This window comes from Sciurus carolinensis, chromosome 5 (assembly GCF_902686445.1).
Source record: "Sciurus carolinensis chromosome 5, mSciCar1.2, whole genome shotgun sequence".
NCBI lineage: Eukaryota > Metazoa > Chordata > Mammalia > Rodentia > Sciuridae > Sciurus > Sciurus carolinensis.
Genome location: NC_062217.1, coordinates 24,550,731 through 24,577,798, shown reverse-complemented (window position 1 = coordinate 24,577,798; position 27,068 = coordinate 24,550,731). Strand labels below are relative to the sequence as shown.

The 27,068-nt window shown below is 40.2% G+C and overlaps 1 long non-coding RNA gene across 1 annotated transcript in view; it reads right to left on the bottom strand.

Moving 5' to 3' along the window:
- Nucleotides 1-2,683: 2,683 nt before the first annotated feature.
- Nucleotides 2,684-27,068, bottom strand: part of LOC124985427 (uncharacterized) — a 59,471-nt gene continuing 35,086 nt past the window's right edge. The window contains exons 2-3 of the long non-coding RNA XR_007108858.1: nt 21,810-21,944; nt 2,684-3,092 (exon numbers count right to left, since the gene is read on the bottom strand). This is a non-coding gene — a long non-coding RNA (uncharacterized LOC124985427). The remainder of the gene's footprint in view (nt 3,093-21,809; nt 21,945-27,068) is intronic.

The window sequence follows — 27,068 nt, the reverse complement described above, 5'->3', positions numbered from 1 at the left end:
ATTTAATTATATGTGGTGCTTAGTATCGAACCCAGGGTCTCACACATGCTGGGCTAGGGCTCTACCACTGAGCCACAACTCCAGCTCCTGGTCTCCCACATTCTTATGGACCATTCTTACAGGTCATTTGTTTTCTAAAAGCCAAGAGTCATAGTCTTTAAATGAAAAAAAAAAAAAAGGAAAAAAAAAAGGCACTGAAATTTTCTTTTGCTATCCATCACAAATAGGAAAGTGAACTATCTCTATTTTCTTCAGTAAGAGCTAAGAGCAAGGACCACAGATTAACTGCCCTCCATTAGGCACAATCAATAGAGATTTGGAGTCTCCCCCACCTAGTCTAGACTTCTGTGTTGGGAACGAACTGTTGGAATGAAGCACATTTCCTGCAAAGGCCCCTGGACAAAGGGAACTGCTGGTTGCCATCCATGTGACTCCTGGAGATGCCAGGCCTGGAGCTCAGCCTTGGACCCTTGCATGGCAGCAGGCAGTGATGGATGGAGCTCCAGATGAAGGTCTGAACTACACTGAATGGGACAGGCTGCTGTGCTTGCCTGCCAGGGTCTGACGTTTCTCAACAGTCACTTTCTGGCTCTCTGCAAAATCCAGGGCTGTTTTCAAGATAGGCAGAACTAGAAGCCATCATTGACACAGCATGTTTGGAGAGCACAGGCCACCACGTCTGAGCTCCCTGAAAGGCAGAGGGCCTACCTTGTTCAGGTGGTTGGAGGGACTTTCAGAAACAGGCTGAGACTGCTCTTTGTTCCAGTGTTTCTTGCTTTGGGTACTGAAGAAAAAGTCACTAGAGGAACATGTTAATATCGCCCACCAAGGGCTTTGATGAGGACAGTATATCCTACCCAAGGGGTATGGGAAAAACCATAATTGTGAAAAAATTAAAACCATGAGGGATTGCCTGATTCATTGGCACTCATGTCCCCAAAAATCAGAGCAATGGAACCAATGGGGTTCAAACTCTTACTTGACCACTTTTGTTATCTATATGAGAGGCCTCTTTGATGCTCAAGCCAGTCCAGGAAATGGACCATCAAGGAGTGGGAAGGGACCTGTTTACCATAGTAAACTTGGCATATCACCCACGTCTCCTTATTCAAATCATCAAGCCCTTTTAAAAGGGAGGCAGCATTTTCTCCATTGTGTGAATATGAGCATAGAAGTTCAGAAGGATCACTGTGCTGGGAAATGGCAAGTCTGTGGCCTGAAAGAATGTCCCTCTTGCTCCAAACCTCCTGCAAAAGGTTGTTCCTCACTGAGTCACTAGGAATGCATTGGGGTGGGCTCTAGATCTGTGGTAGAAATGGTGAAGGGATTTGGAATGGCAAAGGGATTTATAAGGTTCTTGAATAAAGTGAAGGGATTTGGAATGGCAAAGGGATTTATAAGGTTCTTGAATAAAGAGGTTCTCTACTCCAAGCTACTGGGAAGCCCTCTCTGGCAGCTGGAAATACCACCCAAATGATTTTCCTAGTCACCATTCACATCTACTGGTGCATCCCTGGCTTGTGCTCAAAAGTGGGAATCTGAAGTTAAAGGCTACCTATGTGTGTTGGAGGTGGGAATCAAAAAGTTACTCCCCTCTAGGCTAAACTATTTGTCTTAGTCTGTTTTGTACTACTATAGCAGAATTCCTGAGACTGGATAATCTTGAAAGAGAAAAGATTTATTTGGCTTGAGATCTAGAGATGAGGAAGCCTAAGATTAAGGGGCCACATCTGGTAAGGGTCATTTTGCGTAAGGGACTTTTTGCTGCATCATCCCATTGCAAAATGCAGAAGGCAAGAGAAGATGATAGTGGGTGAGCAAGAAAGGGCTAAACTTGCATTTATTACAAAGCCACTTTTGAGAGAACTAATCCACTTCTGTGACAAGGATATTAATCCATTTGAGTCTCAATAGGTCCCACCTCCTGATACTATTCATTGGGAATTTAGTTGCTCACACGTTAACTTTAGATAACACATAAACCATAGGATCTAAAAGTTCAGATTATCTAAGACTACAGTCATCTGGGGTGAAGTGAGGTGTCCTTCAGTTATAAGAGCCATAAAGCAGGTGCTTCCTCTAAGGTACTGCCAGGTGCAGGTACTTGGGACTGATTGCAAAAAGAGGACATGTTGTGGGGGTGGGCACCAGGATGGGAGCCAGGGCTGAGAGGCTCAGATTCAAGACCATTGCATTCTTCATCCATCCACTCATTGAACAGCCAGCTTCGTGACGCTATGATAGAAGTCAAGGTAAGGTATAAATGAGGGACACACCATTGGTGCCCATATGGAGCCTGACACATACATAAGAAAGAAAATCAGGAAGTTCCCATGTGGAACTGTGGGGCCAAAGGAGGATGGGAGAGGGGGAGTGCTTTGGGCATAGAGCAGAAACAGCCTGCCATTTGGGAGACAGGTAGAGCTGTGTTTTCCCAGCCACTTATGCAAGGCCGAGAGCAGTTTCTCTGAGCTCTGTCTGGTTTCCTTATCTCCAAGATGGAACTCAGACACCTACCTGATAGGGCTGTTTGAGACAACATAGGAAAACACCTGGAAGAAAGCCCTGGTGTGGGCTTCTGGTACATGGTGAGCATTTGCTGTATTCCCACCACCTCAGGGCCATCCACATCTCATTCTGCCACAGACTCTGGAACACTGGTGTCCCTTCTCCTTTTAATTACAGCATGGTGGCTATTCAGTGACAAAGGGCTCACGGTACATTTGTTGGGAGGTGATACACAAGTGAGTCTCTCCCTTTCCTTTCCCCTCCCACTATTCCAACTTTCTTCCCTTTATCCTTACCTCAAGAATCAGAACCACTCGTCCTCCACCTGGACATTTTCCAGTCTCAGTTTTCTCCTCTACAGATAAGGATAGCCAACGCCGACTCCTCCAGGGTTGCTGGGGTGCTTTCTCAATCACACCAGGTGACTTCACACAGTCAGGTTTCATTTTGGCAGGTGAAGGCTCTTTATTAAGTGCAAATCACCAGAGAAAAATCTCTCAGGGCCTGTCCTGTCCTGCAAGGCCATGCTGGATTAGGGATGCAGAGAGGTAGAGCTTGTGGGAGAAGGTGGAGAATCTGCAGATCTGAAGAAGAGACAAAGAGACTGGAAGTGGGAAGCGTAGTGGGTCAGGAACTTGCGTGTTTTTGGATATTAGTATGTTAAGGATGATGGAAAGCTGTTCCGGTAAGTTCCTGTCTTTGTTTGTTCTCCTTTGGAGTTGTGTGGAATCAGTGATCATTACTTCACTTGTTGGAAGCATTGTTATAGTCAGGTCTTGGTGCCACACCAGTGCCCCAGACACTCAAGGTAAATGAAGCCCTTTCTGAATACAAAATTCTGTCTGAAGCAAATCTTGGGGAAGATCTGTTTGCAGGAGTGCCTGTGTTACAAGTGAAAAGTAAATCCCAAGTCTCCCGCCTCCTTGGGCTGTCACGGAGCCCCCGGTGGAGCTCCTTGGTGCAGCTGCAGTGGCCACAGGTGTCTGTGATTTGTTTTGAGGGACCACCATGCTGGTGGGGCTGACCACTGATACTCTGACTCCTTTTCCTGAGCCCATTTGGTGTGAGTAACTGCTCTGGTGGGGTAAAGAAGCCTTGGGCTTGCATTCAGACAGATCTGCAGGTCCCGATGCTTATTACCAGTGTGACCTTGAGCAAGTCATTTACCTTCTCTAAGTTTAGGTGTTCTCAAAAGCAAAGCAAAACTAAAAATACTTACCTGCTTTTTTACATGCAAAACTCAAATGAAAGAATGTGAAAATGCTTAGTAAATAGAAACTTTGAGTTTATGTGTGAAACTATGATTATTAGCTGTTCCATAAGAGACAGTTCAAAATTTAAGAAAAGATCGCTAATGAAGAAGCCTGAGTTTATTATGAGAATTGTCACCTGAAGTCAGAACAAGGGCAGGGGCTCCCAGTGGCCATGCCAATGTATGGGCTCCACTGACACATCTTGCCCTGGTTGATGACCTGTATATCAGTCTCATGTCCTGAGATATCCAGGCAAACCCATTTTTGGTTGGCCAGTAGTCCAAGTCACCATGGCCAGAGGTCTCCTCAGATCTCTGCCAATCAGGGCTAGATCTAACTACCAGTGATCTCCAAAGGGGTTCAGTGCAAGTGGTCCAAGGTCATAGTTGAGAAGGTTGGCCAACTTCTACAAGGTGATGGTCATGAAGGTAGTCTATCAGTGACCAGCATGTGCCTGGTCCTCTGCCTTGAATGATCAGAAATTTTATTTTCTTTCAGATTAATCAAACCTCATTGTTCCGACTCACCTTAACAAAGATCACAGCAGGCTGATACATAAAATTAGAATGCAAGTTAATGATTGTTTTAGACCATTTTCTGTTGCTAATAACACAATACCACAGACTGGGTAAATTATAAAGAAAAGAAGTTTATTTTGACTCAAGGTTCTGGTTCAAGATTGAGGGGCTGCATCTAATGGCCTGCTTGCTGGCAGAATACCGAGGCGGCTTAGGAAATCACATGGTGAGGGAAAGGATTTTCAAGATACCTGGTTTCTATAGCAGCCTCACTCTCAAGTTAACCCATAAATCCATTAATCTGTTAATGGTATGAATGGATTAACCCTTCACAAGGACAGAGCTCTACTCACTTTAATCATCTCTTAAAAGTTCCACCTCTTTTTTTTTTTTTTTTTTAACTGGGAACAGGGATACTTTTCCACAGAGCTATATCCCCAGTCCTTTTTAATTTGTTATTTTGAGACAAGATCTTGCTATATTGATGAGGTTGGCCTTGAACTTGTGATCTCCTCCTTCAGCCCCCAGAGTCACTGGGATTTCAGGTGTGCCCCACCCTGCCCTGTGGTTCCACCTCTTAATATCTTATAATAGATGTTTAATTTCAACATGAAATTTGGAGCGGAAAACCATATTTAAACCATAGCACTAATAATGAAAATTTAGTGGTTCAGTTGATCAGACCAAGTGCAACTTCATATCAGATAAGCTATGCAAAAAAGTAGATTTGTCAGAATTATCAGTATTAATAGTGGGCTGTAGCTGTAGCTCAGTGGTAGAGCACTTGCCTCACTTGTGTAAGGCACTGGGTTTGATCCTCAGTATCACATAAAAATAAATAAATAAATATTGTTTCCATCTACAAGAAAAAAAATTTGAAAAAGAAGGTTATTTAGCAAGTTTGGAATTAAAACTCAGGGAGTAATTTAGATGCCTTAAATAACAGTATTAGGCTAAGATGGACAGATAAACCCTTTGTCCTGGAAGATAACCCTGCCACAAGACCAGAGCTGGATCAAGTTCTAGATCAAACTGCCTTGTTTTGAGAAGATGAGGTGGGCACTGTCGATATTTGTCTTGGTATGAGGTAGGAGAGCAAGAGGGAGAAGTGCAGACAGCAGGGATTTTTCTTTTTCTGGTCTTCCATTGCAGACCTGCTTGTCTTTTCATTGGTATTTTCTTTCTTTAGCAAGGGTTCACATTCAATCAGGGTTGTGTGGGGTTCTGAGGGCCTGAGATATTGTGCTTCCATTTCTCTGTTGGCTTCTACTCTATATTCAGGCATACTTTACCTCTGTGGAAATCTTATTCCTCAATTCCAAATACTTTGGAAAGACAGTCAGATGGAGACAAAGTTGGGTGAGTGGAAACACGACAATTCCAAGATGTTCATCAGACTAGATCAAGATTCCTATCAGCCTCCAAGGACCCTGGGGGAAGCACTTAGCCTCCCGATGAGGGCTAATTAATTGGAAGGTCAGCCAAACAGATGACACACATGAGTTCATGTCAGGTCTCCAGTACTAGCAGAACCAGCAGAAAGCAAGGCAGAAATCTGGTCCTAAAGGACACAGCTGACCAGGGTAGGAGAGCAAGAGGGAGAAGTGCAGACAGCAGGCTCTTGGTCCTCCCCTCTTCTTGTTGGAGCCTCAAGCTCGCCAGTTATAGCGAGAGGAACAAAGCCAACTCCATATGCCACGCACCACTGGGGACTGATTTGGGTTGGCTTGTAGACTGGGAAAAGTGGATCCTGCATGTGGCTGGGCCTGAGGATTGTGAAAGTATTGGGCCATATTCTCAGCCAGGTGGCACCAAAGCTGGAAGAAGAAAGGTGTGTGGGAAGATGATATTAGCAAACACTGCCAAAACCAACGTGAATCTAGTTGATCCAAAAAATCCTCATGTTTTTTGGAAGCCATTTGTCAGGTCAAAGGGAGACTAGGACCTGCCCCGTGATCTACTCCCTCCTGATCCTAGCCTCATCTCCAGCAGATGAAGGAAAAGAATAATTTCTAGGACAATGTTACGGAATCTTTCCCCAGTTCACTAAAAATCACGTGTTGCTTTTTCCCTCAGCACCATGTCAGAGATTCAGGGAGAGGGTAAGTGGTCACAAGTGCTGCCTTTAGAAAGAAACAGACCTTGTTTGAATCACAGCTCTGCCATCTGCTGGCTGTGGGACATCGTGCAAATCAATTAACTTCTCTAAGCCTCCTCAGTTTCATTGTCAGTAAATTGGGAGTATGGTAGTTGCTCCTTGCCCACTGGGTCTCTTGTCTGCAGTCATTACCCCTGGTCAACTGTGGTCTGACAACTCTGAATGGAAAATTGCAGAAATAAACAACACGTAAGTTTTAAGTTGCAGGTGTGATGAGGACATCTTTACTCTGTATCACCAGAGAGGGGACTCATCCCTTGTCCAGTGTATCCATGCTGGGCCTGCTACCTGACAGTCACTTGGTAGCCATCTAGGTTATCAAACCCACTGTCACAAAACCACAGTGCTTGTGTTCAAGGTACCATTATTTTACTCAAAATGTATGAGTAGAGATGATGGTAACTTTATTGCAGTATATTATTATAATCATTCTATTTTATTATTACTTATTGTTATTAATATCTAGCTATGCTTAACTTATAAATTAAACTTTATCATAGGTGTGTGTATAGAAAAAAACAGAATATATAGGATTTGGTACAATCTGTGGTTTCGGGTACCCACTGGGTCTTGGAACATATCTCTTGTTTGTCTCATCAGTTTATCCTGAGAATTAAATGCCAGTGCTTGGCTTGAACAAGCTTTCAATCAATATGTGTCATCTGAGAAATGAGATGATACTCATAGGCTTCTTGGGCAGTGATTGATATATGATAAATGTTCCACAGCTGTTCAACAGTAGTAAGTGGTCATGATAGTATCATGGGCAGGACTGCAGAACCCCTGTGGGCCACCTGAGTGGTGATACATAGCTATTGGGAGGATAGTGCTGCATCTTCCATTCCCTGGCCTCATGGCCTTAGCATAAAACTTCAGTCCATACAACCAGAGGGCAATTTAAGCTTGTGATGACTTGTTTAAAGGGCTCCTGGTTGGGAACCCGCACCCACTAGGGGAGCTAACTCAGGCTCAGCTCCCTCCTCCCAGCTCCTCTTGGATGGGTGTAGGAGTCCAGAGCAGAGTGAATACCTTTGACTCACTTTCTCACACAGATGCTCCAAGCATCTAAATTTGCTCCTTGATAAGGAGTATGGAAGGGTGTCCCTATTGTTTTTCTTGTGGCTAAAAGAAGAAAAGTATATATCCTTTTATTGCTGCACAGTCTTGAGAGCTTCCATCAATTCATTTCATGTCTCAATCAGGCCTCATCTCTGTTAAGAATTGACAAGCATTGATCCCCCACAGAAGAACTCCCAACACAAAGCAGAAGGCTGCCCCTTGGTCTGAAATTAACTCTGTAGAAGTCCTTCCCATCCCAAATTCCTACATGAGGATCTCAGTCATTCTCCCACATAACCCAAGTCCCCACCACATCTCTAAATGGCCTTTGGCTTGAGAACCAGCAGAACCAGAGACAGATGCAGCTTTGGGATATGTAAGACCTGCAAAATGGAGAGAAAGAACATCCAGCCAGTCTAGCCTTCTATCAAGCCAGCCCTCTGTGCCTGGTGAATCTTCCTCTGAAGGGAGTCACATGGTTAGGGCAAAGGCTGTGGTCTAGAAGACATTTGTACGCAGACTACTTTGTCTATCCACACCATGGTACAATGTCATTTGTAAATTCAGAGCCCACAGGTGGTGTTAGCTTTCTGTATCAAAATAACAGGGATGATCAATGTATAGGCATTGTTTTTCTGGCTCACAGAGATTTTAGATCATGGTTGTTGGGCCTGTTGGCACATCATGGCAGCAAGTATGTGGGGGAGCAAAGCAGCTCTCCTTGTGGCTGAGAAGTGGAAAAGAGAAAGAAGAGAGTGAGGATCCACAATTCCTTTCAAGGGCACACCCCCAAAGACCTAAGGCCTCTGCTAGGTGCCCCTTCCTAAACATTTCACCACTTCCCAGTTGCTTAAAATCCAGGATTAGGTGGGTTTAACACCCAGTGGGCCTTTGAGGGACATTCTAGATCCAAACTTTAGTACTGGTCTTACCTCCTCAGTGTTGTACAGTGAGAATTTGAGAGAAGATTCTCTGCTGGACAGAAACATGCCTAAAATTACAGAGAACTTCTATTTGACATCAAGGGTCAAAAGGAGATCGCAGATGTCACTGAAGGAGAGCTCAACCAGAATTTTCTCTGCCCCTCCATCCCCACTCCCAGCCTCTGACCCCAAAAAAGTTCAAAGCATGACTGAAAATAGCTTTGAAAAAACTCAAAATGGCTGGAGGAGTCCCTAACCCTTTCTCCCTGAATTCAGTTCCAGATCATTATTGAACACCCTCAAGATCTCCACCATCATTGCTTACAGTAGTGACCATAGGCCCAAAGATTGTTTCCTCAGCGTAGGACTCTTGCAATTCCCATAGCAATCCTACACTGTTACTGTTAGTGTCGTTCTTCCCAACACACAGATAAGGAAACTGAGATCCAGAGACTTTTATTCGTGAACTGAGACCTCTTTATTGTACCTTTTGTCTTCAGTTCCCTTTCATGGACATGCTGCATGAAGTGGGACAGGGTATGGACTCTTTCTCTTTACCTTTCCACCTCTCCATTACTCTTACTCTTTCAAAAGTAGGCATTATATACCTATTAGACGTCAGATTCTACCCTAAGCCCTAAGAATTCAAAAATAAACAAGATTGTCTCTGTTCTAAAGGAGTTATCTCATTCCATAGATATCATCTCAACAGAAAGTGACAGATGCTGGGATGCCTGTGTCCGGCTTCTGTGAGGGGATGGGGATAGTCCTTGTTCCACCAGCCAGCCTAGAAAACATCATTCTTGAGACTGGGTGGAGCACTATGGAGGATCTTGCCCAGAAATGGAGAATAATTACATCTGGACTAAATATGACTATGGTATTGCTTAATACATCCTAAAAGAAAGACTCACTAGAATCAAACTGTTTTAAGCAACTTAACTGCATCCCAAATCAATGCTCAAGAACTTATAGGAATACAAATATATCCAGAACAACGAAGAAAAAATTTTAGTGTTTGACATCCAATCAAAATAACCAGACATGCCAAGAAGCAAAAAAAAAAAAAAAATAATGAGGAAAATAAAGTCATCAAAACTCACCCAGAATTGACACAGATATTAGAGTAAATTAGCAGAAAAGGATACTAAGACAATACTTAAAATTGTATTCCATAATTCAGAAAGTTAAATAGAGATATGAGAAATATAAAATTATACCAAAAACTTGTAGTGATGAAAATATCCATGTCTGAAATGAAAAGTACACTGGATAAGAGTCATGACATATTAGTTAGTTCAGAAGAAAACATTAGAAAATTTGAGGGAATAGAAATAGAAACAATGTGAAGGAAGCCCAGGGGAAAAAGAATTTGATAAAAGTGGACAAAGCACCAGTGAATTGTGGGAGTATTTTAAGTGACTTGCACTACATGTAGTTGGAGTTTCCTGAAAGAGGGATATGGAAGAAATACTTAAACAATGGCTGGAAAGTGCTCAGATTTGTTGGATACAATGTAACTATAATGTTTACTGACCTACAATATTCAATAAAATTCAAGCATAAGAAACATGAAATAAACTACACTATGGCACCTTGTAAGCTTAAAATCAGTGATAAAGTATTAAAGCAGCCAGAGAAAGAAGTCATTTACATACTCTTTCTCATAGGAAAGAGTGTAAATGAGAACATGATGAAGCAAAATATTTAAAATACCAAATGAAGAAAGGAAATCTCGCATTTTAAAACTAGGGAAATTATCTTTCAAAAATAAAGGGGGGATAAAGATTTTTTTTTTTTTTAGAGATACAAAAACTGAAAGAATTCATTACCAGCTGAGTACACAAGAATGCTGAAAGAAAGCCATTTGAGCAAAAGGAAAATGATACTCAACAAAAATATGGATCCACCTAAAGTAATGGAAAACATCAGAAAAGTTGACTATATAAATACAATGACTCTTCTTTTTAAATTTCTTTAAAATACATTCTGCTGTTTTAAACACTGATAATATTATACTGTGGGTTTCATAAAATGTATAGAAATAAATTGTGGGGCAACTATGTAAAGATCAGGAAGGGAGAAGTGAAAATATGTTATTGTAAGGTTCTTATACTTTATGTGAAGTCGTATAATATGACTTGGATGCAGATGATTTAAACTATAAACAAGTACACTACAATTACTAAATTAACCATTAAAACAATACTATAAAATTATGGCTAATAGTAAGATATAAAATAAAATTATTAAAAATATTCAATTAATATATAAGAAGCAAAAGAAAGAAAAAAGAATGGATGGGAGAACTAAAAACAAATATTAATATGCATGCTCATATCCAACCATATGAATATGCATTAAATATAAATGACCTAACACCTCAAATAAAAGGCAGAGATTATTAGAGTAGATTAAAAAGCAAGATTTAACTATACACTCCAGCAAGAATTCCATTTTAGATATTAAAACACAATAAGATTAAAAGTAAAGAAATGGAAAAAGATACAGCATGCTAATAACCAATCAAAAGAATGCTGGAGCCTGGCATAGCAGTGCACACCTGTGATCCCAGCAGTTTGGGAGGCTGAGGCAGGAGGATGGCAAGTTCAAGGTTAGCCTTAGCAACTTAGCAAGACTCTGTCTCAAAATTAAAAAAAAAAAAAAAAAAAAAAAAAAAAAGGCTAGGAATGTAGCTCAGTAGTTAAGCACCCTTGGGTTCAATCCCTAGTAACACACGCACACACACACGCACACACACACACAATCTGGAATTATTACATTAATATCAGACAAAATATATTTCAGAACAAAAAATATTTCAGAATTAGGATAAAGAGGGTAGTTATATAATGATATAGGAGTTGATTCACTCAGAGTACATAATAAGCTTAAAAATGGGGAGGGAGGAACTAATGCACAGTAATAGAAAATGACTAAGTGGTTACTTAGGGGTGGGGATGGAGAGTGTCAGGACCAAGGATGGATATGCAAGGAATTCAGAGGGGCACAAGGAAACTTCTGGGGGAGATTAATATATTTACTATCTTGATTATAGTGATGGCATATGCATGTGTCAAAATTTAAATTGTACATCTTAAATATGTGCAACTTATTTTATGTCATTATGTTTTCACAAAGCTATTTTTAAAAAATATTACTAGGAATTAATCACTGTGCCTAGAATTTAAGTAGACAGTTTGCCAAGGTTCCCCTGTTAATGAGTGTCAGAGCTGGAATTTGAACCCAAATCTGTTTGACTGTGATGCTCTTTCTAGCTTATCACAATAGACACAGGTTAATAACCTAAAAAAGGGGGGGGGTGAAAGTTCCAAATAAACACCTCCACTGTTAACTGTTGTATTATTTAAGAACAGCATCATAACAGCAATTCCAAGATTTCTCAATATCAACTTATCTGATGCTTAACCTCCAATTTGTCTTGACTTGAAATTGGTGTCATTTCCAGAAACATTAAAAAAGTGATTTGTCATAACTCAGCACTCAATCTATGCTCATGCTGGCCCTTTAAACGACACTCTCCCTCTGCAGGGATATATTGTTGAAACAACTCCCACAAGATTTAGTGTGTGGATGGAGTCTGCAGCATTATTTGACAGGAGTCGTTAGGTCTCACTTGTGGCTTCTTTTATTTATCTTTGGGATATTTTCTGACAATGGTGGAAGAATTATTCTTCACTGTGGTCATGAAAATAAATTTATAGATTACCAAATTCTGAATTGAGTTTTTTATTTCTCAAATTCTAGTTATGCCCCTGAGTGGTATTTTGGAATATTATGCTTAGGGTCACACAATCACGTATCTTATTCTTCAATATTCAGAGAAAAACCTACTGATATGGTTTCCAAATGATAGTATCTATGGATTTTACAGGTTTTTAAAGAACATTTTCACTATCCCATCTAATTCCTCAGGCTGCATTACAATCCATTTATGAGTATGTCAGGGTTGGAAAGGGCCTTTGCAGTCTCAGAGACTGCTTTGTAGCAGAAACTTGAGATGGATTTTCTCAGTGGTTCCTCACAGAAAGAGGATTTTTGCAGATGCTGAAAACAGCACAGGGAAAACTTAGTGGTATTTACAAACTCGTTAGAGAAATTACATCCCTCTCTCTTATCCTGAGAGCCTCATGCTTAAAAAAGACTAAACATTGTCCTTCTATTTTTGTTTTAAATTTGAAATACCCAAGATAGTGAATACTCTCATAAAGGACACTAGGTTCTAGAAAGCTATACCTTTGTTTACATTTCTGACTGGTTTTTTATAATTTATGGCTATCATTCATCTAGTGGAAAAGAAGACTGATGGAACGTTTAGTCTAATTCCAGTCTCTACAAAAATCCTCTAAAAATATAACAAAGGACTTCTTATTGTATAAAATTGTAAGAGTGGATAGTATTGTGTAAATTGTATTGGAGAGGAGGTAAAGCAACAAAGTTTTTGAAGCTAGAAATTGGAAGTATGAGTGGTAAGTGGCTTAGCAAACAGAATAAAGCTGAATTCTAAGTTATTAATGGGGAAGCCAAGGATCAGCCTGATTTACATTGCTGAATCCCCAAATCTCAGGAATCAAGGACAAGATATATTCCAGAAGAAGGGGAAGCTAAGTTAAGAAGGTTTTGCTGAACACTATTTTCAAAACATTTAATTGCCTCTGTCATTTATGAGACAGAGGGCATCTTCTCCCCCATGCTGATAGGTGCAGGAGGTTTACTTAGAGCATCTACAGGCTGAAAGCAATGGTTTCACCCAAAGTTAAGGCATTGTACTGAAAACAAAGACATGAAATGTCAGAATACTTGTAGCCAGGTTTGGATTCTCCACAGAATATTTGAAGAATCTTTTCAAGGTAATCTGACCACAGCACAAAAGTCCAAAAGATACTGACATAATGGATCTACAATGAAACACTCCCACATAGGAAACTCAGACTTTCAACCTTATGATCAGAGCTTCTAATTAGCTTTTTATAATTTGTTCTTTTTAGTTATGCATGACAATAGAATATATTTTGGCAAATCATACATATATAGAGTATAACTTATTCTACTTTGGATCCATTGTTGTTGTTGTACATTATGCAGAGTTACCCTGGTCATGGATTCAAATACAAGGTTAGGAAAGTTATGTCCAATTAATTCTACTGTCCTTCCTATTTCCCTCCCCTACCTTGCCTTCATTCCCCTTTGTCTAACCCTCCCTTGTTTTGGGTTAGCACCAACATATCAGAGAGAATATATGGACTTTGATTTTGAGGAATTGGCTTATTTCACATAGCATGATATTCTCCAGTTCCATCCATTTACTGGCAAATGCCATTATTTCATTCTACTTTATGGCTGAGTAATATTCCATTGTGTATATACACCACATTTTCTTTATCCATTCATCCATTGAAAGACACCTTAAATGTACTTAAAAATCAACAAGCAAGTAACCAGAATGCTGGAGAAATATCTCTAACATGAAAGATAGAGACCAAATGCGCAAGGAGAAAAAAACAAAACAGACATAAAGGAATTATACAGAGGGTCAAAAATTTCAAAAATATAATTGAGACCCTCAGAAATACTGTAGAAAATACTACAAACATGAAAAAAGACAGAATGCTATTAAAACAAAATATTCAGAGAATAATAACCACAAAGTTCTTATTTTAAAAAATAAGATAACATAATAAAAAACTATATAAGACAATTGGAAGATAAATGGAGGAAACTTCTCAGGAAATAGAGAAAAAAGCCAAGGAGATAGAAAAATAGAATATATTGGAAAGCTAGAGGCATAATTTAGGTGATACCATATCCAAACAACAGATATTCCATAAAGAGAGAACAGAGAAAAGGGGAGAGATGAACTCATAAAGTGAAACATGTGTTTTATAAGTTGAAAGAACACATAGGGTACTAATGCAAAAGAAAAATATATACTCATACCAAAGAACATCAGTGAAAAATTGTAGAATCCTCTGAACAAATTTCCACAAGTCCCACATAAAGAATAAGGAGTCAGGGGTTGGGGTTGTGGCTCAGTGGTAGAGTGCTTGGCTAGCATGCATGAGGCACTGGATTCGATTTTCAGCACCACATTTAAGTAAATAAAGGTTCATCAACAACTAAAAAAATACTAAAAAAAGAAAAAGGAGTTAGAATGACTTTGAAATTTCAACAGCAACGCTGTAAGCTAAAAGACCAATGAGATTTTTTTAAAAAATGAGATAATGACTTAAAATTCTGAAAGAAAATATTTCAAATCTAGATTTTTATACCCAGCCAAACTTTAAATCAAGTGTGAGATTAGAATAAAGACATTTCCAGATATTCTAGGTTTCAGAAATTTTACTTTACTTTTTAGTAAGTTTACAAAAATTTTACTTTCACTATGTTGCCCAGGTTGGTCTCAAACTTGTGGGGCTCAAGTAATCCTCCTGCCTCAGCCTCCTGAGTAGCTGGGGCGACAGGTGTGAACCACAACATCTGGCTTGATATGTTCTCTTTAATGAGTTTTTATCATGAGATTTTCCTTTAATTCTTTAAACATGCTTTATTTTACTTATTTGAACATATTTATATTTGCTGCTTTGAATTCTTCATAAAGTTCAACATCTGAACCCCGTTGGAGACAACTTTATTGAAGCTTCACTCCCCCCCATATATGGGTTTCATTTTTCTATTTATCTGTATATCTTGTAAATTTTATTTGAAAATGAATATTTCAGATAATACATTATAACTATCTAGATTCTGATTCTATTTCTACATCCCCTGCTACTTCAGGTTTATTGCTGTTGCTGGGTCTTGTGTGGTTTGTTGTACTTGTTTAATAACAGTCTTGGCCTGATTTCCCCTGCAATGGGCAGCTGCTAGTGCATCTTGTCAGTTTGATTTAAAATGTTTTTACCTTTAATCCTGGCTTCCTAAGGGTCATCCCTGTGTCTTTGTAACATAGTGATCCATCAGTGATTTATTAGAAGTTGTACTCAAACACCTTAAGACAGTTATAATTCCATCTTTTGTTAACATATTTATATGGGACATTGGAAATACACTCAAATTAAGGTCATTACAAGCCTGTCCTACTTTTGCTTTTTACAAGCTCCTTATGTGTCTCCTCTGTGTGTGCACCAAGTTTCACATTTAGCCAGGGATACATAGATAGGACTTTGTCTGGTCTCTTCTGAGCACATACACAGCCTTGCAAATGTGTACAGCTTTCCAGACTGCCAGGGATTTATGAGAGACTATCAAGGTAGTTACAGTTGTCTCCTTCCTTAGATCTCTTAGTTATAGTTTTAGTTAGTTTGACAGTCTATTATTTGCCACAGGCAAATGACATTGGGCTTTCCCATTTTTTTGGAACTGGGATCACTACTGTTTTTGACAGTGCTCAGGAAATTGCTTTTTCTATATTCTGTTCCAATCAAACCAACTTCCTGATGAAGCCGCTGGTTTTCATAGCTTACTTTGTCCTGGATCTACCAAACTAGATCGGGGCAGGGCAGGGGAACTAGTGGTAGCTACCCCAGGTCAAAATGCCACAGAGTCCTACTGCTCTTATCCAAGTTTCAATAGTTTTTCTTGAGTAAATATTTCTTAAGTTTTGTATGCTTTGGATTGAGTTCCAGCATTCTGAAATGGTTATTTCTGATGATTTTGTCCAGTTTCATCATTGCTTTCTGGGGAGAAGAGTTTCCCAATGCCTCACTTTGCTGTTAAGATTTGTCATAGTAATACAAACACTGAACTTTTTAACCAAAGTACTTTTTAAAGTTACATTTGGAGAATACTTTTTAAAGTTACATTTGGAGAATAGAAGGAAAGAGAATTAAATCTTTTCCTTCCCCAGAAGGAGGTCAATTGATAATGCCTTAAAACTAAAAAGAATCAAGAAGTAGCAGTATGAATATGCTATTTAGAGACATAAATATGCATGAAGAATTAAAAATGGTTACATTCAAGGAAGGGGTAATGGAGATGAAGTTCATGAAGTATGCCTTAAGACCTGTAGAGCCACATTGATCCATTAAACTATGTCAGATTTTACTTTGATAAAAAAATTAAAAAGCTAATAAAGTAAGAGAAGATAATAAAATGATAAAGTATGTGCTAATAATTACAATAAAAATATTTTTGCAAAGCTAATAGGGAAAAGACTAAGTGAAAGAAAATTCAGCCATGAAGATCAGGTAAGTTTAAATCTTGGCTCCAAGATTATTAGCTGTGTGACTTGTGTCAAGGAACTTAATATTAAACCTCATTAAAGTATGGAGCATGACTGCTTCCAAGATGCATTAATAATGATCGCATGTGCCGTGTCCTAAGAAGCAAATGTGACAAAGTAGAGATTTAAATCTGTGTCCTAACCTCCATATGGGACCACCAGTCCTTCACTCTTCTTATCAACCCAAAGCTCTTGAGATTAGATTGTATCTCTCTCTCTCTCTCTGACTAATGACTAATGAAGTTCACATTTTAGGCACTGTCTTGATGCCCAACCTGGTTATATTCACTCTGCTCCTCCACCACCTAGAATTTACCCTCCCCCAGGAAGGAATTAGTTCATCTTCTTCACAGTTGAATCCCACACCTAACAGCATGCCTTATACTTTACAGGTGATCAATAAAATATGCTGCATGACTTATTGACTTATAGTCCTATAGGACATTAAGTTCTTCAGGTAACAGTGTCTTTGTCACCATATCACAGGCTGCCCTCAACTCCTGCAGAAATGAGTGTTGTTTTAAAAATAGAGAGGATGGGCCCAGGGGCTAGCTATGTGCCACATATGGAAAAACAACTCAAAGGCAACATGCCTTTCAGAGAACACGTCAGGAATGTCAGTCTTTCCCAAGTGTAAGATGTTGACCTTGGATCTGTTGTTTTTGCTCTGTTAAAATACAATTCCATTACCTTTTTGTTCATGAGCCCTATCCTAACACTTCAGATTGCTGTTATGGTTTAGAGTTCAGAGCTGAACTGAAGAAACTAGAAATTACTCCTGTTAGAGTAATAGAAAATAGAAATTATAGTAATAGAAAATAGTAAATAGAAATTACTGTTCTATTTAGAGAGGACTTGATTTATCAAAATCCAAGCTGATTAAGTACATGTGTAGGCAAGGTTATGAGCACTTTTGAAAGATCCTGAACCTAAAAAAGAAATGATCTCTGAATTCTGATAAAATGGTGACCCATTGGTATACTTAACATGTTCTTCAGTTTGCAAAATGTTCCATGTTAAATTATAACACCTTGAGCATTTATCTAAAGGGAGTTCATGTAAAGCGGGAGGCTCTTGCAAAAATATTTTCCTATGACCTTGAGTGTCAGGAAACCAGCATGACCACATCACACTTCTTTCAACATCCTTATCATGTGACACTGAAAATTGCCATTAAAACTTGGAGCAGTATACCAAAGGTTAAAAAAAAAGGAGAAAGGAAGGAACGAAAGATGACTTGGACTCAAGTTGGCTTTTTCTAGGCTAGAGTTTATTGTTTGCATAAAAATGCTTTAATGTTGGCCAAAAGTTTTCAAAGACAACTGTTGGGCAGCTGGTACCACCACTACCTGGTGACACTATTCCCTAAAGAAAATCAAGACGCAAGGCCTTTCTTTGGGGACCCCTCTCTGAGAAGCAGAGGACAATCTGGCTCAGATGACCAGTCTTACCTGTGCCAGCAACTTGGAAGGATGGAAACATTCTGACCTGCTCTTGGGTCAGAACCGCCGGCACAGAGCCATCCATCTGTCCCGCTGTCTATAAGCTGGTAGCATGTGGAAGCAAGACCCTGATCCGGTCGATCATGCAATAGGTTATACTTGCCTGGGTTGGAGGAAGGGTGCAAACCATTGGTCCTCAAATTTCCAACCAGGGGTGTAATTTGCAGTCCAATGTGATCCAATAGCCCTTGAGAACAAGTCACCAGACTTGTTCTGCTGAGCTGCCACCAAGCTCCTGCCACACTCTTCAGGCTGATTCCTTTCACCCCCTGACTGGGAGAGTTATTTAGTGTGATGGCTAATCTTAGGTGTATACTTTACTGGGATAAGGCCCTGGTAGCCGGTAAAGTGTTATTTCCGGCTGTGTCCAGAGGATGGTACAGGGAAAGGCTGATATTTAAATCAGTGGACTGAGTGAAGATGATCACCCTCACCAGTGTGAACAGGCCCCATCCAAACCATTCAGGGCTTGGACAGAACACAAAAGCTGAAGGAAGGGTGAGTTTGTGCCGTCATTTTGAACTGGGGCATCCATCTCCTCTTGCCCTTGGACTGGTGCTCCTGGAACTCTGTGACTTATGGCAGCAGTTCCTTCAATTCTTAGGCCTTCAGCCTTGGACTGAACTACACCACTGCTTCCCTGGATCTCCAGCTTGCAGATGGCAGGCAGTGGGACTGCTCTGCCTCCACGGTCATGTGAGCCAAGGCCTATACTGTGTCTTTTCTTGTATATATCTACACATATGTGATTGGTTCTGTTTCTCTGGGGAACACTGACTCATTCACTGAGCTTCTTACTCATCTATTTCTCTCTGACACTAGAGAAAATAAGACATCCCTCTTCTGAGACTCTTCATGAAGTTGACAGTGATGCAGGTGGCAGAACAGTGAAACCTGCTGGGGACATCGCTTCTAAGCTGCAGAGGCTTTTCATGGGCCCTGGGTGCTTTCACCTTTGTGGATCTCTTGAACCATAAAAATATTTTTTAATGTGTTTTGCAATGGTGTTAGTGTAAAGAGGAATATATGAATATAGATGAAACATTTTCTTTAGTCTAAAAGTTAGTTTTAAATTTTGATTCTTAAAAGTAATTAAAACAGTTTCATGGGCCTCTAAAAGTGTCGTGGGCCCTAGGCTTTGAGCCTGCCACCCCTGAATAAGTTGGCCTTCCCAGTAAAATGACTCTAAGAAGACTTTCCTTTCACTATGTACACTGCATCACAGTTGGTAAGAATGGGGGCTTAAGACAGATCTGAATTCAAGTCTTGGCTCTGCTCTACTTGCTATGACACTTGGGGTGAGTTACTTAACTTCTCTGAGTCTCACTTCCTTACTTGTAAAGTAGGGGAAATGATATTTCCTAAACAGAATTAATGCAAAGATACTTGACATAGTGCTTATCAGTTAGTAGATGTTCAGTAAATGGCATGTTAGCAACGATTAAAAAACTCTCCAAGGAGAATTGCCCTCCTGCTGCTCACCTGGGTTCTTTCCATTTGCTACGTCCAGAGCCCAGAGTTTTGGAAGTAGAACTGAATTTACTGTTTAGAGGGTTAATGGACTGTCACAGAATCTGAGAAGATGGGAGGAGGGATCAGAACTTTTCTCATTTCTCATTTTGCCAAATGCCACCCAAGAAATAGCCAAAATGCAGCTGAACTGGTTGCTTGGGGCACTTTGTTCAGGTAAGGATGGGCTGAGGCAGACCAGAACTAGGGCCTGCCCAGTCCAGTTCTAGATTTGTAGGAATCGCATACAGCAATCAAGTTCAGAGAAAGTGTTTGTCCCATCAAATTGCTCTACCCAAGGCAGGGCCCAGCCCATTATCTGGCATATGGCCATGATAATAATGTTGATCTGACCTTTCCTATGACAGATTCCAAGTTATGTGGTAAACAAAACCAAACCAAACCAAACAGAAATATCTCTTTCCCAAGGTTGAAATATATGTAAATAGAGATTCAATAGGGTGTATAAGATACTATTTTACAATGTAAATGGCAATGGGATGTTTGTGGGGCTGTCAATCAATCACATCTCAGAGCAAATTAGTTTAGTGGATCAGGCTGGCCTGATTTCTGGACACTTAATTAAGATTTGCATTGCTGCCAAACACGAGTTTGAATGGGATGAGGAAAATGAAGGAAGAGTCTCATGGGTTCTGGGTACTTAGAGGAAGGACAAGTTTGGAGATTTGCTGCAATGAAGATCCCCCAATAGCTAGAAGGTACTAAGAGGGCATTAGGACACTGGAGGGGAGATTGACAAGGGACATCGAGAAGGAAAAATAGAGAGCAAGAGGAGAACTTTCTAACCTGGAATTTAAGCAAAATGACAAAATCAATGTCTTTGTTTTGAGAAAGAATCAATTATCACCCCTTGGGTGCAATGTCCTCATCAACCTATGTGCTGACAAACTTTTTCACATGGCCTGACAAATGTCAAGCTACCTTTTTCTCTCTTTCAAACTATACTTTAGTAGGTTAGTTTGAAAATATTATGCTTCTTCACTGGTGGAATTTGAATAGACTCTCTATGGAAGACTGGTATTTTCCTAATTGCTCTGAAGGAAAACTTCTTTGGGGGCTTCCTTATTTGAATACAGAGTTTGTTTGCTTGTTTTTGTTTTTGTTTTGTTACTGGGGAATTGACTCAAGGGTGTTTACCACTGAGTCTTATCCCCAGCCCTTTTTATTTTTCGTTTTGGGACAGGGTCTTAGTAAGTTGCTTAGGGCCTTGCTAAGTTGCTGAGGCTGGCCTTGAACTTGTGATCCTCTTGCCTCAGTCTTCTGAGTCGCTGAGATTACAGGCATGCGCCACTGCATGTGGTGCATTTGTTTTATATGATTATTTATTTAAAAAAAAATTACCCATGGTTACATCCAGCGTGAAGGGGGATTCTTACACTGACCAATGCAGTAAGAATGAAAGATACTCCCTGGGAGTCAAGCTTGTTCTAGCCCAGAAACCCATGTTCTATCCAAAAAATCATCAAGAGAAAAATTTCCAAGGAAGTATTTATTCCTACTAAGAAGGGAAGACAAAGGACCCAACCCGAGTAATGCTGAAGTTGGAAGACAGGCACCCTTTTGATTATTATTTAATGAACAAAGTTTCTGGTTGCTGGGCATGCGCCCTCTTGCTCATTTTGCCTCTGTCTCATAGGAGAACTTTCTAAGCTTCCTAACGTGGTAGTGCCTACTGGTGATGACCTTGATGGGGAGGTCCAGAGTAGCTCAGGGCTTCTGGTTTTCACTACAATCACACTACATTTCTGTGACCCTGTCCCAGGACTGCTGGGCAGATTAACTGCAGTCACAGATAATGTCTTCTTTCTCAGGTTTTTCCTTTAAGATTGAAGTCCATCATCTCCTTAAGGTCTAAATCTCTTAAACAACAACCTGAGTAACATTATAGTTAAAACAAACAAACAACTCATTTTTTGTTCTTCCCACGATATGGTGTGTTAGGGATATAAAGATACAATTGTGCTTTTTACTTGGCCTTAAACATTTTCCTTCCAGACAAAAGGATAGTAAAGCATATGATTTTGGCCCATTTTCATTTTACTTGGCGTGGCAGCTGAGAGGGTGAGGGTATTGGAATCAGTAAGACCTAGGTTCAAATCCCAGCTTGGTCACTTACCAGGTAGAACCAGGGAATCAAGTTCTTTCAGTCTTTGGTGTTGTTTTGTATTGTCTTGTTATGCTTTTTGTTTTTTTATAATACAGAACCAGCAAAAAATAATTTCCAAGCCACAGGATTATTGTGAAAGAAGACCTAAAAGAAATCACAAAGTATACATTTGAAGATACTCAAGAATACAGGATGTACCTCCTTGATCTGAAAATGTAAAATCTGAAATGCTCCAAAATCTGAACCATTTTGAACACTGACACAATGGCACAAGCTGAAAATTTCATACCATAAAACTACTTTATGCACAAAATTATTTAAAATATTGTACAAAATTCCCTCCACACTATATGCACAAGGTGCATATTAGGCACAAATGAATTTTGTGCTTAGGCTTGGGTTCCATCCCCAAGACATCGCACTATGTATATGCAAGTATCTCAAAATTTTTTAAAAACCTCAAATTCAAAACATTTCTGTTCCCAAGCATTTTGGATAAGTGATATTCCACCTATGTTAGGTATCTACTCTTTCTTAGATGTTGCTAGGTAAAAGGTTCTTTGTACTCATAAAAGCTAGAGATGAATAACAAAATCTTAATTGTTTTGAAAACCCTTTTTACCATGTACAAATGAAACATAAATTCAAGATATTTGCCCAGTACTCATACAGGTCTAGTCTCATTTGAGTTAAAAATCTTGAGAAAGGGCTGGGGTTGTAGCTCAGTGGTAGAGCGTTTGCCTTGTATGTGTGAGGCACTGGGTTCAATCCTCAGCACCACATAAAAATAAATGAATAAATAAGGATATTGTGTCCATCTACAACTAAAAAATATTTTTAAAAAAATCTTGAGAAAAGAATTGTACTTTCTTTTATCTCAGACTTATAGAGAATGCTCTACCAGTGCTTCTGAAACTTTAACATGCATATGAACTGCCTAGAAATCTTGTTAAAATGCAGATTAAATTTAGTAGGACTGAGGTGGAGTGCAAGAGCTGTGTTATGGTTTAGATATGTGGTGTCCCCCAAAAGCTCGTGTGTGAGACAATGTAAGAGTGTTCAGAGGTGAAATGATTATGAGAGCTGTAACCTAATCAATGGCTTAATCCACTGAATGGATTAACTGAGCAGTAACTGTTGGCAAGTCAGGTGCCACGGGAGGAGGCAGGTCACTGGGAGCATGCCTTTGGAGTTTATATTTTGTCTCTGGTGAGCAGAGCTCTCTCCTTGCTCCTGGTGACCATGTCTGAGCTGCTTTCCTTTACTGTGCCCTGTTGCCATAGTGTTCTGCCTCACCTTTGGCCCAAAGCTATGGAGTCAGCCATCTAAGGACTGAGACCTCTGAAACCATGATCCAAAATAAACTTCCTCCTTTATATTGTTTTGGTCAGGTCTTTTAGTCACAGCGACAAAACAAAAACAAAACAAAAAAGTTGACTAAAACAGTCTGCTTTTCTAAAAGATCTTGGATAAGACTGATGCTGGGGATCCATGGATCCCACTATTTATTTATTTATTTGGTACTGGGGGTTGAACCCAGGTGCTTTACCAGAGCTCTATTCCCAGCCCTTTTTATTTTATCTATTTATTTTGAGACAGGGCCTTGCTAAGTAACTGAGACTGACCTTGAATTTGTGATCCTCCTGCCTTAGTCTCCCAAGTTGCTGGGATTGCTGAGATTACAGGTGTGTACCACCATGCTGAGGCTTGGACCATACTTTGAAAAGCAAAGTAGTCCATGGAACAGTTGACACTGGATCATGAATGTTATCCTTTACTTCTTTAATACTCAAGATAATTGTAAAGTATTTACAGGAATTCTCTCAAATCTCCTTTTGCTTTCTGCTCTTTTCAATCACCTAAGGTTAACTGTGGCCCAAAGATATTAAGTGGAAAATTCCAGAAATAAGTAAATTGTGTGCTAATCTGAGTAGCATGATGAAATCTTTAGCTATTCTGCTCCATCCTGCCTCCCTTGATTCACCTATTCCCTCCTGTTGGTCAACTGAAGAGGAAACAAAATGTTTTCATCAATAGCCAAGGGAATCTGAACCAACCCACAAAGGCATATAAATTTTCTCTTCATGCAGTGTATCCATGCTGTATATGCTACTCACCCTTAGTCACTTAGTTGTCATCTCAGTGATCAGATCAATTATTGTGGTATCACAGGGCTTGTGTCCACACAACCTCTATTTTGTAGCCTAGTACTACCTCACAGTGCCTACATCAGTCACCTCGTTTATCTCATCATGTAGGCATCGTATCATAAGAAGGTGTTATGGTTTGGGTGTGAGGTGTCCCCCAAAAGCTCACATGTGAGACAGTGCAGGGGGGTTCAGAGGAGAAATGATTGGGTTATAAGAGTCTTACCCCAATTAGTGAATTAATCCCTGGTGGGATTAATTGAAGTGGTAGGGTGTGACTGGAGGAGATTGGAATTGGGGTGTGGCTTTGGGGTATATATTTTGTATCTGGAGAGTGGAGTCTCTCTCTCTCTCTCTCTCTCTCTTTCTCTCTCTCCCTCTCTCTCTCTCTCTCTGCTTCCTGGTGGTGCAAGCTAGTTCCCTCGGCCACACTCTTCCACCATGATGTTCTTCCTCACCTGCAACCTGGAGGAATGGAGCCAGCATTCTATGGACTAAGACCTCTGAAACTGTGAGCCCTCAAATAAACCTTTCCTCCTCTACAATTGTGCTGGTTGAGTCATTTAGTCACAGTAGTGAAAAAACTGACTAAAACTGAAGGGTAAGTATAGTACATTAAGATATGTTGAGAGAGAGACAGACCACATTCCCATAACTTTTATTTCCATATATTGTTATAATTGTTCTACTTTATTATTGTTGTTGTTTCATTGTGCCTAACTTATGAGCTTTATCACTGGTATGTCTGTATAGGAAAATACATAGTAAATATAATGTTTGGTACTATCCATGATTGCAGGAATCCCCTGAGGATTCAAATGTGTGCCCTGTAAATAGGGAGACTACCACGATCACTGCTTGGCCTATAGTCAGGGGATCACTGTTACTGGTTTATTATTCAACACACTATGGTTTCACATGATCAAAACTGGGACCAAGCTGGTTATCAGCCCCAATGACATGGCAAGTAATGGTTCTTACTGACCCACTGTAGGGACAGTTGCCACTTCAGAGTTAGCCTGTGCAGACAGGTGATCATCTCCTTCAGGTTTTGATAGTAGCATGGGGCAGGGTGTAGCAGAGCTGTGGTCTGGAAGCTGGGTCCCTGGTGCCTGTGTCCTGGATTTGGGGGAAGATCAAAAAATCCAAGGTTCAGCTTGGACTACAGTCCTGAAGCCCCAGTTCAGGCCACACTCCCAGTGCAGCGTGCAATACTCTGGAAATGGGGAAAGGCATTGAGGGGCATTAATTGTTTCTCTAGCCATCATCTTTTCTGGCTAGAGCAGCATCTCATCTGGCTGAGCAGATGTTATTTTGGACATCACCAAAAGCCCATGGCAGAGGGCATCAAAGGGATTTACCTTCATGCCACCTGTGTAGCTCTTATGGTCCATGATTTTATTTCTTTGGGAGACATAATTGTTCCACATTTGAACTGGAAATGGGAACATGGCATAGGTGGTGTGGGGGAGATAGCAGAGTGTATTAGGAAGAGTATGGGCTCCAGGGTCAGTTAGATCTGTATCCAACCCCGGCTCTGTGGCTTCAGTTCCGAGCCTTCATTTTCTGATCTGTGAAATGGGGTTTTCCATATAAATTATGTCCCCATAACTTTCAGGGTCATTGTGAGGAATGACAATGATTACAAGAAGGCACCTTTGAACAAGATACTTCTGATGTACAGGTCTGACTAATTTTTGGAAGGCAACATTTTCTCAGTTAGGTAGTCAGCTAGGCAAGCTCACTTGGGTTATCTATCCTTATCGTAATTTCTACAGTCAGACTCTGTCTTGACTCTCAATCCTGAAGGTCCTGCATTGCAACCTATGGGAAGGTGGCCTGGCTACTTTGGGCTGTCCCTTTTCTTCTACCAAAGTCATATCCTGGTACTCTCTTTTTGCTACTATACAGGGACAAACCTTATAAACTGTGCTGGTCATAGCAAAACTGAACAAATCTGACATCCTTCTGCCCAGTTCCCCTGGATGGTCAGTTGCTCTTAGTCCTTGATTCACCTATTCCCTTCTATTGGTCAACTGAAGAGAAAACAAAATGTTTTCATCAATAGCCAAGGGACTCTGAGTCAACCCACAAAGGGACCAACCTGCTGACTTAGGTCCTGAGATGTTACAATGTCCCTAAAGAAAACTGAGTATAGAAAATGATTTTAATAAAAAAATGTTAAATGCTATGTCCTTAGCACAGATCCTGTGGGCAAAAGGTTAAGATAGTTTGTAGACTAGTAAAGCATTATAACAGGTCCAATGTTGTTTACTTGTTTAAAAAATATTTTCCAAGTTTGGTGAGGGTGGTGCATGCCTGTAATCCCAGCTACTTGGGAGGCTGAGGCAGTAGGATCACAAGTTTGAGGCCAACCTTGGTGACTCAGTGAGATCCTGTCTGAAAATAAAATTGAAAATGAAACTGGGGTGTAGCTCAGTGATACAGCACTTGCTTAGCATGCATGAGGCCCTTGATTTCATCCCCAGCATTACAAAAAAAGAAAAAAAAGCTTTCTGGAAGGCTGAAGGTCTCAGGCATGCATTTTGAAGAATACCAATACTTTTTATTGCATGCAAGCCTACAAACACCCAGTTAAGGTAATGCTAACCAGAATCTGTAAACAGTGACAAGCTTTACTTACATAAAAGAAAGTCATTGTCAACCAGACCATTCATTAAACTCAATTCAAAGCTCTCTCCCCAGCTGTAATCCCTTACAGGGTCACAGATTGGGTTTTGATCATTATGTTTCATTTAGGGGGCAACCAGAGAATCACAAATAATAATGACTTCTTCCTGTCCTCTCCCTTCATTCTCAATTTCCAAAGATAAATATCTCTTGTCTCCCATGAAGCCTTCCCTAAGATGAAAATGAGGGCAGGGACAACAGTCCTGGAACCTCCCAACCTCAACCGCAAGCAGTTGGTTCCCTGGTATGCAGATGCTTAAACCATAACACAGTGAGGACCCTACAATAAATCAAGCTGCTGACATGATATGTTTCTACGTGGTTAATGGCTACCGAGAGGGAAACTGCCCTTCAAATACTTCATAAAAGAAGAGCCATCAAGGAGATGTGAACCAGGGGCCATGACAGTTGATGGAGTCCTGTGCCTGGC